General features: G+C 39.0%; 1 protein-coding gene across 7 annotated transcripts in view; it reads right to left on the bottom strand.

Moving 5' to 3' along the window:
• NEK6 (NIMA related kinase 6) overlaps positions 1-20,056 on the bottom strand; it is a 106,914-nt gene that overhangs the window by 81,171 nt on the left and 5,687 nt on the right. The window contains exon 1 of one of the 7 annotated variants that reach the window (XM_073314016.2): positions 14,129-14,145. The exons of the other annotated variants lie outside the window; for them this stretch is intronic. The gene's annotated coding sequence lies outside the window, so the exon portion shown is untranslated. Of the gene's footprint in view, positions 1-14,128; positions 14,146-20,056 lie in introns of those variants that run through there. 7 annotated transcript variants of the gene reach the window in all.

Genomic DNA, 20,056 nt, shown 5'->3' with positions numbered 1-20,056 from the left:
ATGGTGACAGCCACTGTAATTCACTGTTCCATATGTAGGAGCAAAATGACATGCTCAGGGTTCAGCTGATCGCCATATTTGGGGTCGGGAAGGAATTTTCCTCCAAAGCGGATTGGAAGAGGCCCTGGGGGGTTTTCTCCTTCCTCTGCAGTGTGGGGCACGGGTCACTTGCTGGAGGATTCTCTGCACCTTGAAGTCTTTAAACCATGATTTGAGGACCTCAATAGCTCGGACATAGGTGAGAGGTTTATTGCAGGAGTGGGTGAGTGAGATTCTGTGGCCTGCATTGTGCAGGAGGTCAGACTAGATGATCATAATGGTCCCTTCTGACCTAAATATCTATGACTCTGTGACAGTAAGTCAACAAACTTAGGGCTTGTCTACACTGGCAATTTACAGTGCTGCAACTCTCTCGCACAGGGGTGTGAAAAAACACCCCCCTGAGCGCAGCAAGTTTCAGTGCTGTAAAGTGCCAATGTAGACAGTGCACCAGCACTGGGAGCTGCGCCCCCAGCACTGGCAGCTACGCCCCTCATAGAGGTGGGGGTTTTTAAGGGCACTGGGAGAGCTCTCTCCCACACAAGCCACGTTAAATCGCTACCCTTAGAGCTATTCAGAGCCACTCACTACAGATGTCAATAGAACTCATGCTACTTGCCAATATTTAAACATTTGCAGCAAACTTCCCACTTTGTTTCAAATCTTTCTTCACCCACAGCTCAAGGTTTACATTAGTCACTGAGATTAATCTTTCAACAGAAATACTACCAAATATTCTACATTGTAGTAGCTGGAAGAACTCCCAAGAAACCCAACTTATTTCTAAAAAAAAGCATGGTTTCTCATAGTTTTATCCATTATTTATCACCCTGTTTAAACTATGGAAAGACCATCAAGTACCACATTTTAAAAGTAATAATAATAAAAGTACTTCATAGAATCATAGAATATCAGGGTTGGAAGGGACCTCAGGAGGTCATCTAGTCCAACCCCCTGTTCAAAGCAGGACCGATCCCCAATTAAATCATCCCAGCCAGGGCTTTGTCAAGCCTGACCTTAAAAACTTCTAAGGAAGGAGATTCTACCACCTCCCTAGGTAACACATTCCAGTGTTTCACCACCCTCCTAATGAAAAAGCTTTTCCTAATATCCAACCTAAACCTCCCCCACTGCAACTTGAGACCCTTACTCCTTGTCCTGTCCTCTTCTACCACTGAGAATAGTCTAGAACCATCCTCTCTGGAACCACCTCTCAGGTAGTTGAAAGCAGCTATCAAATCCCCCTTCATTCTTCTCTTCTGCAGACTAAACAATCCCAGTTCCCTCAGCCTCTCCTCATAAGTCATGTGTTCCAGTCCCCTAATCATTTTTGTTGCCCTTCGCTGGACTCTCTCCAATTTATCCACATCCTTCTTGTAGTGTGGGGCCCAAAACTGGACACAGTACTCCAGATGAGGCCTCACCGATGTCGAATAGAGGGGGACGATCACGTCCCTCGATCTGCTCGCTATGCCCCTACTTATACATCCCAAAATGCCATTGGCCTTCTTGGCAACAAGGGCACACTGCTGACTCATATCCAGCTTCTCGTCCACTGTCACCCCTAGGTCCTTTTCCGCAGAACTGCTGCCTAGCCATTCGGTCCCTAGTCTGTAGCTGTGCATTGGGTTCTTCCGTCCTAAGTGCAGGACCCTGCACTTATCCTTATTGAACCTCATCAGATTTCTTTTGGCCCAATCCTCCAATTTGTCTAGGTCCCTCTGTATCCTATCCCTGCCCTCCAGCATATCTACCACTCCTCCCAGTTTAGTATCATCTGCAAATTTGCTGAGAGTGCAATCCACACCATCCTCCAGATCATTTATGAAGATATTGAACAAAACCGGCCCCAGGACCGACCCCTGGGGCACTCCGCTTGACACCAGCTGCCAACTAGACATGGAGCCATTGATCACTATCCATTGAGCCCGACAATCTAGCCAGCTTTCTACCCACCTTATAGTCCATTTACCCAGCCCATACTTCCTTAACTTGCTGACAAGAATACTGTGGGAGACAGTGTCAAAAGCTTTGCTGAAGTCAAGAAACAATACATCCACTGCTTTCCCTTCATCCACAGAACCAGTAATCTCATCATAGAAGGCGATTAGATTAGTCAGGCATGACCTTCCCTTGGTGAATCCATGCTGGCTGTTCCTGATCACTTTCCTCTCATGTAAGTGCTTCAGGATTGATTCTTTGAGGACCTGCTCCATGATTTTTCCAGGGACTGAGGTGAGGCTGACTGGCCTGTAGTTCCCAGGATCCTTCTCCTTCCCTTTTTTAAAGATTGGCACTATATTAGCCTTTTTCCAGTCATCCGGGACTTCCCCCATTCACCACGAGTTTTCAAAGATAATGGCCAATGGCTCTGCAATCACAGCCGCCAATTCCTTTAGCACTCTCAGATGCAACTCGTCCAGCCCCATGGACTCGTGCATGTTCAGCTTTTCTAAATAGTCCCTAACCACCTCTTTCTCCACAGAGGGCTGGCCATCTATTCCCCATGTTGTGATGCCCAGCTCAGCAGTCTGGGAGCTGACCTTGTTAGTGAAGACAGAGGCAAAAAAGCATTGAGTACATTAGCTTTTTCCACAAAAAAAAGATCCAAGCATTTTACAAACTTAACTAGCCAGTCCTCAGCACTCTCTTGTGCCGTAGTTACTAACTATCATTGTCTTCATTTTACCAATTAAGAAAATGATACAAACAATTAAAGGCAAGCATCCCATGACATCATTCAAATATTTGTAAACTTATGTCCACCAAGCTATGTATATTTAGCTTTCTTAATGCTTTGTACATTTTAATCTTTCCTACCTCAGAAGCCATCTCATTCCTTACAATACGTGCCACCATATCAGAGTGAGTCAGCTTGCAAACACTACTGAAAGTCCTTAGATTTAAACCTACGGGGCCTGGAGCTTGGACATAGTCAGTGGACAGCCCCTATCTTTGGAATTTTTTTCCTCTTACTAGCCCAACAGAGCCCAAGACCCTGCTGTCCAGCTCATAGTCACAGTTTAAGGTCCATCACTTCTCCGAGCCATCCGCCTGGGGGAGTGATGTTGAGATTAGGGTTTTTTAAATTTACTTTGTTGGGTGACAGTATTGTAATGGTCATTAACATTGGCCCACAAGTCTCATTCTCTATTTAAGTGTTGTATAAGCAGCCAGGGACAATGTAAAGGCCACTTTTTACAAGCCAGAAATAAGTCTGTTTCTCCAGCCCCCTTATTTTCTGTTGCTTATCTTTGAATCTTCATATCTTTTGATAATGAGATGCCCACAGCCAAATGCTATTTTTAGATGCAGTCATACCGGAGTCAGAAAGGGAGGAACTATTGGCACTCATCTCCATGGCAGAATGCTTTGGAATATGCAACCCAATCCTACTTTGACTTTATCCACCACATCATCACTCATGTCTATTTCACAGTCCATTATCACTTTTTTCAGCATGCAGCTTTTTCCTTCCATTGAACATGAATGCTACAGATTTCTTTTTCCCATATATATTAGCTTTCATTTGTTCAAAGTGGGATTCAGCACTGATTCTTTCAATACACTCCTATACCTCTCCCAACAATCTAATATACAGATCTTTATTATCACCCTTTACTTACAATTGCTTCAGCCATAGATCATTTTCTCTTTTGAAGACTGGTCATACAATTTACTTTTCTTCACTCATCTAGTACCAAACCAACTATGACTTTTCAAGAAGAGTTGTCAGTAGTTGGAAAAGTTTGTTGGTTCATTCCCTTAAAATGCATATCATGCAAACCACCCAATTTGTACATGTCCACATTTTCCATCTACAGTATTCACTCACTATAAATTATATTTACAATTTTTTTTTGTAAACTAAAACTAAAGCCACAAACCAGCATGGCATGAACTAGCATAGACCCTTATGGAGTCCCAAGGAAGTGGCACCCAAACTGCTCAAACTACTTTTCTTCAGAAAAAGAAAAAAAAAAACTACCTTTAAATAAAAGGTGTTAAATATCTCTGCCATATTTGAATCCTTATTAATTTCTGTTTATTAATAGGCCTATTGTTTCTACTAATAAATATCCCCCCCGATATTTTCGAAGTCCTTATTATTCTCCTCTCTCACACACACACACCCTTCTTCACCACACGTGAAAGGTTTAACTCAAGCTAATTTAGGCTATTTCTCAGGCAGAGTGATCTGTATTTTGTCTTATACCGCTTTCCTTTTGCTCCCCTTATTTTTCCCTAGAAGACTTATAAAACACCATTTGCTTGTAGGTCACCTACTCTACTGCCATTTGCAATATAGATTTGGAGGAAGGTTTTGATTTGGAAGTGTTTATGCTTTTTTTTTTTAAAACGCAAATCACTTGCAAAATGAGTTCCTTAGAACTTGGGCCCAACTGAAATAAGATATTGTTTTTAAAGAAAGTCTCCTGAATATGGTTTTAAATGTAGCTCACACCATTCATTACAAGATTGTTTCACGTGGCTCCCATTAAAGAATCCTAGAATCGGTGCCAAGAGCACTTGGTGATTTATAGTTATGACTGCATAATCAATGTGACAAGAGGTCAATGTGCCTTCACATCAGGCTAACTATACTATTCTTACCTCTTATTTCTGTTCTCAGACACACACACACAAATGGGTATAAGTATATTTAAGACATTCGATAGGTAGGACAGATAATCTTTTTTTAAATTAAAGGGCCTATATATTACAGATAAATTGAGACATAGGGCCTTTCAAGTGCTTTTCTGTGCAACCTTGAACTCCATATAGATATCCATTATACAAATGTTCACATTCTTTGAAACATCATCAGCAGACACCCCATGCTACTACTGTAACTAATATACATCCATATTAAAACTATCTGGAATTTTACTGTCTTGGTTACCAAGCATGCAAAAACATGCTTACCTTTTAATTTACAAAGAATAAAGCTTTCAAGCCTGAAGCCAAAGTTATATAAGAACATTTCTGTTACCACTCTCAGAATTTGTGCATTCCTGATTAACAGAAGAATATAGGCTGTAAATATGTTATTTATATAACATGACCTTGCTGCATACGCTGCTAGACACATTAATATCATTAAAACAATACTGAAATCAGTATTAGCCATGTATTGCCATGAAAGGTGCAGTATCTAAACCAATCCCCAGAATTACAGTTTGCCACCATAAAGAGCACAACTAAGATGCCTAACCACTTACCCAGCCCACTTCTATAAACTAAATACAACTAGCACTCTCAAGCAAAAGCCTTAGCAAACAGATGGGCCTTATACACCATTCCCTAGGTCAAACAGACTCTAGAAAATCAATAAGGGAAGTCAGCTCCAGTGTACAGGAGGACCTTCCATCAATTTCTACCCCCGCTCTCCCAAAACTTTAATCTAGGAACTGTTAAAATGAAATGTCTCAGCTGATCTCACTAAATGCTAAATAAATACAATAGTATTAATACTAAACCCTAAGACATCTTCCTAAAAAAAGTCTAGTGATAATAAACACGACCGGTTTTGCCCAGGTGTAGCCCCTTTTAATTGAACCATTTCAGAGCCCTTTACAAACATCAAGCAATCCTCACAGCACACCTCTGAAGTACTGTTGTCATTTCTCAGATGTGTTTAGGCACCAAGAGGTACCACAGCTCAGGTCGTGAGTCAATGTCATAGAGGGGCAGACAGCCCAGAAGTCCGTCCTGACTCGTAGTTCCCTGATCTAATCACTATGCCCATGGACTCGGTTTGTGGCCCCATAGCATGAATATTCTAAGAGATGAGAAACCAGGAGCCAGTATACCTGTCCTGCTGCAGAGGGAATCTGCCAAGGGCTAAGGGCAGGAATAGAAAACATACTTGCACTTAACTTCAAATAAGCCAGAACAGCTTGAAGTATTTACATTTCTCATAATCAAAAGTAAGAGGAAATGATGTTGAGAATTATGCAAGTCAGACATGCTGAAGAATCACGTGATTCAAATCCAAAGGCAACTTCAAAACCACCTCATAAAAGTGTATGCAAAACTTGCAAAGCAGCCAGATGCTAACATTGCAAGAATAGCTTTCGCAGCATCTGGATCCTGCAACTAATAGCCAAACAGAAGCAGAACTTTTGCCTGTATAAAAAGATTAAACTTTTTTCTCCTTAAATTAAAAAAAAAAAAAAAGAACTAAATTAGAGGCTTCTTCCTGAGAATGACAGGTTTTAGAGTAACAGCCGTGTTAGTCTGTATTCACAGAAAAAAAAAAGGAGGACTTGTGGCACCTTAGAGACTAACCAATTTATCTGAGCATAAGCTTTCGTGAGCTATGCATCCGATGAAGTGAGCTGTAGCTCACGGAAGCTTATGCTCAAATAAATTGGTTAGTCTCTAAGGTGCCACAAGTACTCCTTTTCTTTTTTCCTGAGAATATATGTCAAGAAGAGTACTAATTTATAAATGTGTTCTATCTCCTGAATAAAATCATTGTTAATCATTTTCCGATATATTCTGCAAAAGCATCCCATCACATCTGGAACTGACAGCACCAGTTTTTAATTACTGTTCTTGCTAACTTTATATTAACAGTTGTGTTTCACTTTGAACAACAAGGTTGCCTTAAAGTAAATACAATTCCTTGCCCATATGGACAAGTTATTCTCAAAGACTATGAGGTGATCCTTCTGCAGTCTGTAGAGCGGCTTTTATTACTTCTTCTGTTGATGACTACGGTTAACTTTAAGTTCTTGCAGAGAAGGGGACTCTCCCCTTCCTGGGCTAAATGCCCAAATTCCTACAGGATTCACAAGACTGTCTTTTTTAAATCAAGTCCATTTCTTCTACAGAAAGGTCTGCACATAATGTTCTGCAAAGAAACTGAGAATCAACCTTAAAAGAAAATTATAAATAAATTGTGCATGCGCAACATATTCTAATACAAATGTTCTCAATGCAGTAGCACAAAGCTAAGTACTATCTGAGGAGTCGGTCAGTAATGCCCTTAAGCTGATTGCAGGGGGATTTGACTACCCTGTCTACCCCCTGCATTTCCTTCCCAACCTCCTTTGACTGCCAAGATATTTGTGCCTAGACACAGCACTGATCTCAGATCACTGCTACTTTATGTACCATGGGGTACATATTTAGTATTTTAGAGATCCAGAAAAATGAGGTTTTACTCACCAGGGCAATAGCTATAAATTCCCACTGCCGTCTGTCCCTTCTCTTACAAACGCTGCAGGTCCTATACCTCCAAGGTGACGCACTTGCAGCCACTTCTCCGCAGCAACTTCCTCTATGGCGATATTACCTCAGAAACTGAGCTACCTTCTCCCCTGACAGCTGAGTGAAAGTTAATTTTCCAATAACCTTCTTGACATTATCAATCTCTGTCAATAATGCTCCTGAACACACCCAAGAAATTACACCATGGACCAGTCCATCACCATTTTCAGGCAGCTGCGTGCTATTACACATTTACATAAATGCAACAGCCAGTTTGTTTCAAAAGAGGCCCTTATTTTAAAACTATCTGTACTCAATGCAAATCATGCTAACAGCTGTGGAATGCCTGAGTAAAGCAACACCACTTATCAAGAATTTTATACAGAGACAGATTCCACCATTGACAAGTTGTATTCTTTTCCCCAAAACATGAAGGTTTTAAGCATCCATGCCCCATTAGCCCTAATGGAAAAAGTATTCCCAGCTACCATAGGAATGAATGGGAAAACTAACCCAGTAACAGGTCACAAACATGAACCCAACTTAAAATCAGGTTCAGACATAGCCTAAGTACCAGGCAAAAACCAAGTGCTAAGATGACAAAGATAAAATTAAAGAGTAGTGACAGCTGGGAAACAAATCAAACCAATTTAAAATAAAACTGATATAAACAACTAATTTAGTCACCAAATGTTTACTGGTCGTTATCTAGCCAATGAATGGTCTGTGATTATTAGACAATCTCTCTCAGCTTTTCTAAGTTTATTGGTTTTACTCCTACATTTTCATTTTCATCTGAAATTCTAACAAAGTTGATGGATCAAAAAGCCATACACAGGTACCTTATTTGTAGATGCAACTCCAGCTTTGTCTTAAAATGGTTTCACCTGGAGGCTGTTTTACTATTTTTCCTATTTAATTTCCTGCAATGAAATTAATTTAATAGTGGATATGATAGTGCAAAAGCAAATGTGAGCCTGACTCTGCTTTGCATTACCTTTTTTTAGAAATTCTTTCCGAATAATTTTTGTTATATTTATTAATTTATTTCTGACTAATAGCAGTAACTGATAGAAGAGACTGAACAATGTCGCCAGCTAGATTCTTCTGCTAGGAAGGATGAAACTGAACCTTTTTATGCTTATGGGAAACAATTACACTACATCAGATCTCTTGCTTGGTTCAAGTCTGGACATCCAATGAGATTCTTGGGTTATCCCTCAAGGGAGCCACCTTAATAAACAACAGCAAACCTTTGTATGTACAATACTATGCATTGAAGGATCTGAAAGTGTTTTACAGATATACTTTCTAATGTTTCTGTGTGGTAGGCATTAAACACGCAGCGGTAAGTAAGGTACAGAACTATTAAGTGACCTTTCCCAAGGTCATAGAGAGAGAGTCAGAGCTGGGAACAGAACAGATCTGTCCTAACTCTATGCCCTGTTCTAACCACTAGACAGAATCACAAAATAAATATGTAGATTACTGAAGTGATTTATAGATGTTTAGAAGTGACATGGGCTAGGTGAGCAAGGTTTCTATAAAAACAGCAGAATGTTCTGGTAGTGCAAATTCCCGCAAATTGAAAAAGTTGTCACACTACAGCCAGCAGCCTTATAACCATTTTCAAGAAAGTAACAGTAATGCATGAGAAAGGAGGAACACACAGACAAAAGAATGAGATATTAGGATAAACAGAAAATGTTTAGTAGTGAAGTCAGAATATTTACTAGTTGATTAGAGTGCTGCATAAAATATTGCCACATTTATTCAAGATTTGCTGAAGCTCAAACTACCAGTGAAAACACATTCTATTCCGCATTGTTTTCTCTTCTTGCACGAACAGATAATTTGTCAGTCAAAACAGAAAGAAAGCCCCCCAGTGACAAACATGTCATTCACAAGCATGAAAAGGAAGAGGTATCATATAGATAACTATCCAGGCCTAGCCTTTTCTATACTCTAGAGCACAAGGATTGCCAAGGGGCATATAAAACTCAGATATGTTGGCATTTCAGAAACTGGACCCTATGAAAATGGAGGTTTCATCTATTTATCCTCTTACTTCACAATTCCATTAGTCAGTGCTACTTTAACTCCACCTAGTCTTTCTTTCCATATGATATCAGAGACCCTCATTCCATCTTTTGTGCAAGTTAAGATTATTCGATTTTAAATTTCAAATTATCAAATCCTATGTTTATAGTATCAAGCATAAAAAATTAAATAAGTCCTACATGCAGTTGTTCAAATCTTCAGGAGGACTAAAATCAACCTTTATATCACTCATCTTACAACCTCATCATTGGTCCTTACTATACTGAAGTGAAATTCATACCTAGACACCTCTTCATAACAGAAATCTGTTTTGGTGGCCCACTGGTCCGATGTAGTAAGGCATTATTCTATGTTCCTTCCTATGGAACCAATCTTACCACATAGTTCAGCTACTTCTGCATGCTTAAATATGTCCATAACACTCACTAGACTGGAGCTCTTGAGACTTCCTGCTTTCAGCAAATGTTCCCTAATTGTGAGACAGACTCTACAGTATTGTAGGTTCAAATGCTGAATGCAGACAAAGCTGTCTTTCACCAGCTTTGGAAAACAGACTCACCCATTCTGCTGACTCTCTCCAAAAGCCATGCATACTATTAAGTACTCATTCAAGGTTTTGTTTTTTGGTTTGTTTGTTTGTAATTCTAGTGCTTACAGCAACATGAAGTGTGAATAACATTTTCTAAGCTGTGATACATCTCACAATACATGTATGTGAGCCAAAGTCAATCTGTGAGTCAGAATGGTCCTGGGGGTAATGTACTGGATAGAGGAGTAAAGAGATCTGGAATATAGTCCCACCTCTACCACCAGAAGAATTTTTCCATTTGCCTAGCTGTATCTATAGAACTGTGGTCAGGTTGACCTAACCACATCGCACAGGGTGCAAAATTTTTCACAGCCCCTGAGCAATGTAGCTAGGTCAATCTAATTTTCAGATGTAAACCAGGCCTTATTCTATCTGTGCCTCAGTTCTCCATCTGTAAAATGGGGATACTACTACTGCCTTACCTTACAGAGGTATTGCAAGGATCAATTAATTAATAGATATGATGTGCTCAAGATACAGCAATGAAGGATGTATATAAATAAAATTCCTCACCTATTAACAGAAAAAAATGAAGCAGAGTATGTATGTGGAGAACCATAGCAAAATATTTCATTTTTAGTGTGCTTTTTTTAATTGCCTCTTTCAAGTAGTGAGAAGTTCAATTCAGTTATTTTAAAAAAACAGAAGAGCAATTTGTCTGCTAATGGTTCAAGTACAATACTAGAGACTATACATGTGGCCAATACATCATCACACAATTAATCACTGCTGCCTATGGCTGGGTCTTGATAGCTGTGAGGTACAAATCAAATGACTGAGTTAATAACCTTATAAGCTATCGCTTTACAGTATGGTATATTGTGTTGTGGTAAATCTGAAAAACAGATATTATAAAAATCCTTTCCCACAAAGAAACTTATCATGAAAAACTTCACTAAAACCATAACTCTTAGCTGGAAACTGAAATCCTAACTCCCTGCTAGACTTCATATGGAGCAGCTAAGAAAATGAGCCATCTTATAATCTTACTGACATGTCATCTAATAGTTTTCTTTTTTTTTTTTTCACAAAACACATTTTATTAGGTATCCACTCAATACAGCCTCATATGCAAACCAATTCCCAGTCCCACCCAATACAGTATTTGCTAAAAGAATTCAACTCACTGATCTACAAAGTTAAGTTCAAAAAGATGTATTTATGGCCAGACTTACACTCCTTTAAAAAAAAAAAAAAAAAAGAGTAGGGTATCTGATACTTCAGGAAAGAAGTGACTAACTGGGAAAGGGTGGGGAAAATTTTTACATAGCCATGTGGTTTCTCAAACTCAGAGCCATGAGTCAACAGATTCAGACAATTTCAGACAAAGACAGGAAAAGGAGAAGTGAGTTCTAAAGTCAAGGGGACCTCACAGAGAATACTCCGCCAGCATCTTCCTCATTTTTATATTGAGGATGTTCAAGTTTGAGCACCTTTGCTGATCTCAAATGTGATAACACAGCATGGGGAGAGAGTACATAGAGCCCAGAATCTCAGGGCTTTATAATTATTTATATGCATTGTGGCAGCACCTAGAGATCCCAGCCCCACTGTGGTAGTCGCTCTACAAACCTATAACAAAGAGATGATCCATGCCTCAAAGAGAAGCCAAGTCAAAAGTTGATCAGGAAACCAACTGGTAGCCTGAGCCAAGGTACCTCTGTAATAAGCTCACAGCAATTCTGCACCAGCTTCACTTTAAAAAAAAAAATGTAGCCCCACTCTGTGGTAACAGCGTCAAGGTGAAAAAACACAGGTGACATAAACAAGGTTTATATTATAAACAAATGCAGCCTCTTGGCGACAAATATCTGAAGGAAAGCTGCCCAGGCCATTTCTGCTGCTTGGTGATCTAGGAGCACTAACCTGGCCACTAGATACAATCTTGAACAACAAATAGTGGACACACACTCTAAATGGCAGATATTATCCTCACCACATCTTACTGTTGCTTCCCCCAAACAACTGACACCACCTCACTCTTATCCATTTGGAGTATCAGTCAGCTGACCCTCAATTGTGCCCCAATGTCAACCAACCACCAGGAAAGGCAAGTGATTGCTTTGTCTAGGTCAGAGGAGATTGGTGTCATCAGCATACTGAACCAGCCAGCTCAAGCTTTTTATATATTTTACAGCAATACACTATACATACACATGCTGAGAGAGTGGGTTTTGGTTTTTTTTGCAGGGTGGGGGTGTATTGTTTTATAAATGCAAATGAACTATACCCAACTTCCCTTCAACCTATACTTAGCTGGCCAATTTCTCACAGAAGTCAAGTGATACTGACAAATTTTCCTGTCACCCTCACAATGGGGGCCCTCAAAGTAAGGCTGAGACACAGTGGCAGGATGCATTATGGGAAATCTTCACTGCTGCTCATGCCACATATGCTTCTCCTGTGGCTGGAGGACTCCAGTGTGCAGGGCTGCCAATCTGGCAGTTGTCACCAGCACAGCATGCATATGAGATGTCATCGTTGTTTTAAAAATGTAAAATCCTACAGAACTGCAGGTACTCTGACAGTTTTGCCCAGATATGACATCAGAGCAGGGGTGGAATATCTCCTTGTTTTTCACTGGAGGCTATTACTGATGGAGCAAGGGGTGCTGAAGCAGGGAATATAGTCATTCTGAATTACCTGATCCGAAGGTATAAAGTCCTCATTTCCTTTACTACCAATTTGACAGTTTTTAACGCCTAAGCAAACAAAATATAAAGGTTTTTGCAGAGGCAGAATTATACTAAAGGGAACACTGCAGTGCGACTTACTTACAACACAGCCAATTCCAAAGGGCTGATTTTGTCTTTCAAAAAGTTACAGTACAATTCCATTAAGAAACTAGCCCTACAGTATGTTTTACCCAAAATATTATAAGAGTTGCTTTTCTCCATGAGAATGAATCACAGTTTTCCTCTGGGAGGAAAGGAAAGTGTAACTGGAACACTTGCTCCTTGGGGGACTTATTAGATCCTCAAAGAGTCGTTGCAGTTGCTGAAACCTGCTTTTGCCAGAAGAAGCTTCATCTTACAAATATATAACAGAAAAGCATAAAAGAGAGGAAAACCCAGAAGATTACACTTCAACATTCCCAGATAACTGAAGAAATACAGTTCAATACTGAAGTATTTAGCCTCTCTGGCCTTGTCTACACTATGCTTTTCTGAAAATTTCCTACCATTGAACTTCCACTACAGATAGCAACAGTGGATGTGCCAGTGTAGACAGGATACTGGCATCCACTGCTGTGTGACATGTTTCCTGCTTGTCCTTACTTCTCCCAAAGACACTCTGGGTAGGGTAAGATGACACAGCAGTAAAAAAGGCCAGCCAGCAGCTTGCCTACCACTAGGACTCCCACCAGGGCACCAGCACCGGTGAACAGCAAAGGTTGGAAATGTTAAGAAAAAGCTCTCTCTAGGCACAGTTTCTAACCTCCTCTTTTAATAAGCATATTGAAACCCTGTAGAGTTGGAAGGGGCTTTTACTTTAATTAAAAAGCACTATTTAATAACAGTCCAACAGAACATCTGTAGAAACAAACAACCCTTTCCTTTACAGAACTATTAAAATCCAAACACTCCCACAGATGAGCATGCATCCACAAGATAACCCTAAGAGTTCTGACAAACATTTTTTTAATTGTAGCTAAAAAGGATATAGAAGCATTATAAGACTTATCCTGATGAAGAGGGCGAGAGGAAGCATTTCCTATAACAAATACTAAATTCACCCATTTTCTGCTTTTAAGCTTTGTAATCAATACATACATGGCAAAAGTTGAAACAGTTGTGACATGATTAACGGTCTTTTTCAAAGATTGTTGATATAATTGCTACTGTTTTTCTTGCCCCTGCCTTTCCCCTTTTCCTGCTTTTGTGAGAGCAAAAACAGTTAATAAAAATCATCATAAAAGCCCCCCTTAAAGAACAAAGCAGAGACTAAAAGAAATCTCACCCAAGAAGTTACAAAATAAGTGACAGCTTTCCCTAATGTTCCACGAACTAAAGAAAACACAGGTAGAGAACTGTACCAACTGTTTGCTCTTGGATGGTAACATTCTTACAACTGACAAGATGTTATAAATTAAGTAGCTGACCTGTGAAGGAAGTAGGGAGTTCAAGTGAGTTAAAAATTTCCCTATACAAATGTGTAACACCCACGAAGAAGCACTTACTCTAAGTACAGTGATTATGAAAACACAGAGAAAATATTTACCACAAAGCAGTGACTTTAGTATATACAGCCTGCTACACATGGCAGCACTGGTTCTTAGGGTACGTCTTCACTACCCACCGGATCAGCGGGTAGTGATCGATCTATCGCATCCCATCTAGAAGCAATAAATCGATCCCCGAATAGATGCCTGTACTCCACCTCGGCAGGAGGAGTAAGTGGAGTCAACGTGGGAGCCGCCACGATCGACTTGCCGCGGTGAGGACAGCCAGGTAAGTCGAATTAAGATACTTCGACTTCAGTTACGCAAATAGCGTAGTTGAAGTTGCATATCTTAGTTCGAACCCGCCTAGTGTAGCAATAGCTCAAAGCCACCATTCAGATTTTCCAAATTGATTAAAGCTGACCTGCAAGTGAAAAGACATAAGGCTGTTCATTTTCAGATTCTTGGTGTTGTATAAAAAAGCCTGAAAGATTGTTACAAATAACATTTCTGCTTCTCTTCTCCATTAGAAATTTAAGTCTCACTTCCCTTTGAAGAACTAGTGAAATTATCACAACTCAAAAGAATGAAAGCAGAGCTACTGAGAGGGGAACGAATTTTTAGTCAGACTGTTAAAAACATACACCAAAAAAAGTTTAACAACATTTTAGTCAAATTCCTGATAAACACGTGGGAGAAATAATGTAAACAACTCTATAGTTTCATCCCTTTAAGAGCTCACAAAACACACACATCCTGAGATTCCCAGAGTCCTCCAGCAAAACCAGAGACTTGATATTCCTGATAATTCTGAATAAAAAACAAGTAGTATATTATTATTATTTTTGGGTGGGAGGAAGCAGAAGGGAAAAAAACCTCTCAGAAGCTAAAAGAGGGCACAAAACCAATGTTCTATAAATCCTCTGCTGGGCACTTTTCCTCTTTGATGAACCATGCCAATTTTCTGTGATGTTACAATCCATTTTTTAGCTTAAATTCCAAAAAGGAATCACCAGTTGCAGAGTCTAGCCAGAGCACCCTCTGATCCTTCAATTTTAAGTTCCCACTATGGCTTCAAACTCATTGAAGAGTTACTCTCTGGTCACAAGGAGGACAGTTGGCTCTATGGAAAGAGAGAAACTGGAACTTGAGTCATTCTACACCAGTTGAGCCAGGAGCAGGCTGCTGACTCAGAGGCAGGCAGCAACAGGCAGCAGCTATGGGTGAACTTGCTTGGGTTCCCGTCTACACATTTGCACACACACCAACTCTCCATGAAAATAATCCCAGCTATCTAATTGTACACTGAGCTAGTCTACAAAGAAAGGAAGACTAGTCCTGAGTTCAAGAAACTCAGTTCTCCTGAGTGCTAGTCCAGTGCAGTTCTAAGATCTGCCACAGACTTCCTGTTTGACTTTGGATAAGTCAGTTAGGCTTCAGTTTAGGCTGAAACCAACACAACTACTGACATGCTTGAAATGAGGAGTGCATAAGACTTTGCCAGATCAGAGTTTGAGGCTATAAGCTCTTCAAGACAGAGACTGTGTCTTCATGCACCTTTGTACAGAACCAAATGCAAATGAGCTAGTGCAATGAAATAATATTCCTAACTCTTATTGATCCCCAGACTAACAGAGGGCAAAGCACAATCTCTTCATGGCTCACTTCAGCAGCCATCTCTAAAGAGGGCATAATAATGATGCCTTGCCTGGGTAAGGTATAGTGAGGATAAATTAAGTAACATCTGTAAATTGTTTGAGATACTTGGATGAAAGTAGACATATATGCCAAGTATTATTTAAACCTTTAAAAAATAAACACCCAATTTTCTTCATGTCATGACACTGGTGAACTTTAGTTCAAGTATTGGACAAATTTTCACAAATTTTCTATTGCGGGTAGTATTAATTCACAAATATTAAAACAACATATCAGATCACTATAACAACATATGGTCTAAGACTCAGTTATGCAGTCCTGTGCATTAACTCAATTTTAAAAATACCAATATAAAATAATGTATCCATTTTTTAACCGTGAGCTCTCACATTCAATCTCAAATTGCTGAACAGAGCAAGAGATTCCATTAAAAAATCATGACCATACTCAATTTTCATATCTGTTCCTCTTAAGTCTGCATTCTACTTGCTACTGCTCAGGTCATTGTTAATGAAGAAGGATTTGCTACACATTTCCCTGAGAATTCTCCAGGCTATCAGACCTTGTTGTATAAAATAACAAACAAAAAAAGAACATAGTATCATCTTCATTTGCGCAAAACACAGCCAAATCATAAGACATAATTCAATAAATGCTGTAAAAGCATGGAAAGAAAAAATATTAAACACATGCAGTAATAACGTCACTGTAGAGACACCAGTTGCATTTCAAATGAGAATTACTTTTTTTACACAGCTCTGGGCAATGTGTCAAAATAAATATTAAATAAAGTCATCTGTATTTCTAAATCTACTTTCTTAACAAAGATGTATTAAGTAATGCACTCTGCCTTGCAAGGTAGAAACATTTTACTTCCAAGCATATGGCAACAATTTTACAAAGTTTCTAGGTCTTACTCAGTATTTAACACATGATTTGACTAATTTATTGAAGTAGTACAGACTGATTTGTACTAAAAAAATTGCAGACACTTTAAGGTTAATCAGAATGACAGTAACTCTTCAAAGTAGGCCCTTTTTATTTTAGTTCACCCAATATTTTGTCCTAGAAATGGTCTGTTGCCTGACTTAGCTAAATAAATAATAGCAAATATGAATTTGACTAAGATGCTTTCATTATATTACTGTTGGTTTCGCATGAAAACCTATTTGGAAACAAGCAGCAAAGGAGAAATTTTTCTCTCTCCCATCTGTGACAGGCAGCTGCTCACTGGCTGGAATCTGATGATGATACCAGACACTTAAAGTAGCACCAAACCAAAGTAAACATTGCATAAATAACTTTAAAAACGTCTGTCCCACTTAATAAAATACAATTTCTAACATAGCTGTGCTATGCCATGACATTTCTAATTGCAAGGAGTGGGCTATGTTAAATACTGTCCATTATTAGAAATTAAAAGATCAGTTTTCATATTTTTAAAATGTAAAATAGTTTATTTTGGATATTAAAAAATGTATTCAAAAACCAAAACTGAACCCCAGAGATTTCTCAGGCATGCAGAACTGTGGTACTATAGGCACAGATGTTTAACTACTCAGCACAGGTTAGAATGTAAAGTAATCTTAATTTGATCCAAAACAATTCACATGTAAAAATAAGCCAAGATACAAAAAGAACAGTTCAGCCATGTAAAGATTTGTAGCTATACAAACTGCCATGTCTGAACCACAGTTAACATCAGGAAGGTGTTGGTTTAGTTTTCCTTTTAAAGAAATCTTGTCTTACAACTTTTAGAGTTATTTTGCCATGTATTCAAGTAGGATATTCATTCCCCATGTCCTACACTACAGAAGAGTTAAGACAGAAGCTTCCTATTTAGTTATTTTTTATTATAAATGTTTTATTTAAGGCGCCTTTAAACAAATATTGATTTGTTCTATAATTTAAATGTAGGGATTAGAATCGGCCACAGTAGAGTTTTGCTTTAAGAGCAGTTTTTAATCTACATTTGTATTCAAGATTTCAAAAGATTATGTATTAACAAACTGTCTGGAACTTTATCATTTGGGCCACCACCACCTCTATTTCAATACATACTCCTCTCCTACCCCCAATAAAATACTTTGTTTTCCCCTGTCTCCACCATTAACGATATCAAAATACAACCTGAATCATAGAATTTAGAAATGGAAAAGACCTATTAGATCATTTCCAGCCCATGCCGCAGCCAGTGAACAACTGCTCCCTAAAGAAAATGCTCTAATGTCTTGTCTAGTCCAGGTCTGAACAACCCTGCAATAGTGATCTCACATCTTCCTTGAAGAGACCATTCCATAAACTACCACAATGTATTGTTAGTAATTCCTTGCTGATGTCCAACCTAAACATTCCCATGTTGGTTATTCCTCCATGCATCATCCCAATGGCTCGTTATTGCTCAAGGATTAAGGGGAGACAAACTTGCAAGCTTCCCAACGCAGTTCTGGCTGAATACATATGGTGTGTAACAAAAAAGTCCCAGCAGACCCATATAGCTTTTGCAGCCTGAATGTTTCCTGAAGAAAGCTGGTGGCTTTTAAAGACAAGTGGTACATGAGCATCTACAAAAGTTATTGTATTTTCATCTCACTATTTCTTAATTTGTTTTCATAACAGGGGTCTGTAATGGAACCTCTGAGAACTTTTTCTAGAACTTGTATGAACAGTGTGGTGCAGAGAGGAGGGCACTGGACTGGAAGACAGCACTCTGAGTTCCGTTCCCAGCACGTGTGACCTTGGACAGGTCCCCACCTCTCTTTGCTGTTGTCTCTCTAACTGTAAATTGGGGATGCTTACCCAGCCTTCTGAAGCACTTTTGAGATCTAATGAATATCAGTACTAAGTATTACTATGCATTTGTACTATAAACTTTGCAAACAGAACGGCTGTATGGAGAGAATATGTTAAAGTTAATGGACTAATTACAGAAGCAAAGACTATTGAAGACCTCTTAATCTTTTAAGGGCAACTTCTTAACATACCCTCCAAGGTAGCTTTCAGGTGAGACCTTAGAAACCTTTTTGTTCCACATGGACATTAAAGGGCTTGTCCACACATGGTGCACTGCTGAAACGTCTGTGAAGACGCTCTATCCAAAGTCTCTTCCGCTGACATAGCACTTACATAGGTGTAATTTATGTCACGGGGGGGGGGGGTTGATTCACTCCCCTGAGCTACATAAGCCATACCAACCTAAGCTGTAGCGTAGACATAGCCAAAGAATCCATGCAATTAATTTGATTAACTGAGCTTTGCACAGTTTAACAACATATAACCTTTTGAAATCTTGAATGGAAATGTAGATTCCACCCTTCATGCCAAAGATAAAATGATCCGGGAGTTCTTTGGATAAACATTATGCAAAATATAAAATACATAAATCTTTAGTGTTTGATTTTGCTGCACACAGAGACAGAAAGGAAACCTGATGTTTACCCCATCTTGACTTTTTATTTAAATTTTAAATTAAGAATTTTATTAAAGCAGACATCAGCTTGCTAGATCACGCCCAAAGTACTTGCTAGATCACGCCCAAACACAGTGTCAGGAAGTTAAACTAATGGTTGACTGGATCTTAAAAAAATTCACCTATGGCAAACAGACACAATACTGGTACTTGATTCTGACAAATCTAAATATCTGGAGTTCATTTATGCCATCAAACGTGGATAGTAGTGGATAGACACCCTGGGCATTCCCAAAAATGTTTCTTTAAGATTTCTTGCTACTGTCTTTAAATAAACTAGTCCCATAGGAATCTGTAGTTTATGAAGCACCTGATTTATGCAGCAGACAGGTGAGTTTTTCAGAAGTCCTCCCCTTTAAGAACCCGAGCAGCAGAATGAAGTTACTTGCTGCCAGAATTAGCTGAAAGTGTCTCACAAGCAGACACACATGGTGTCCAGATGACTGGCAGCTACAAGCTGAAAGCTGCTAGTGACATCCACTTTACTCCCAAAATGATCCACATGCTAACAATTGTGCTCACAACTAACCTCACATTTAAACATCCATCTCACTTTAGAAATTTATATTGGCCTAAAAGACTTATAAACAATAGAGTTTATTACTATTAAATAGGTTTCAGAGTAACAGCCGTGTTAGTCTGTCTTTGCAAAAAGAAAAGGAGTACTTGTGGCACCTTAGAGACTATTAAATATACTTCCTATGTTTGAAAAAAAAAAAACACACCTTAGAACTTTATCTTCAAAGACCTGTACAAGTACTTTTTATTTTTTAAACAAAACAACTCTGTTAGGTAGGTAAGCAAGTGCGGAATGATTTTCTTCCATATGTACATGGGGAAAACAGACAAAGATTGGTTA

The sequence above is a fragment of the Lepidochelys kempii genome, chromosome 16 (genome assembly GCF_965140285.1).
Source record: "Lepidochelys kempii isolate rLepKem1 chromosome 16, rLepKem1.hap1, whole genome shotgun sequence".
Taxonomy (NCBI): Eukaryota; Metazoa; Chordata; order Testudines; family Cheloniidae; genus Lepidochelys; species Lepidochelys kempii.
The sequence above is the reverse complement of the archived record's forward strand: the minus strand, read 5'-3'. Positions and strand labels throughout refer to the sequence as shown.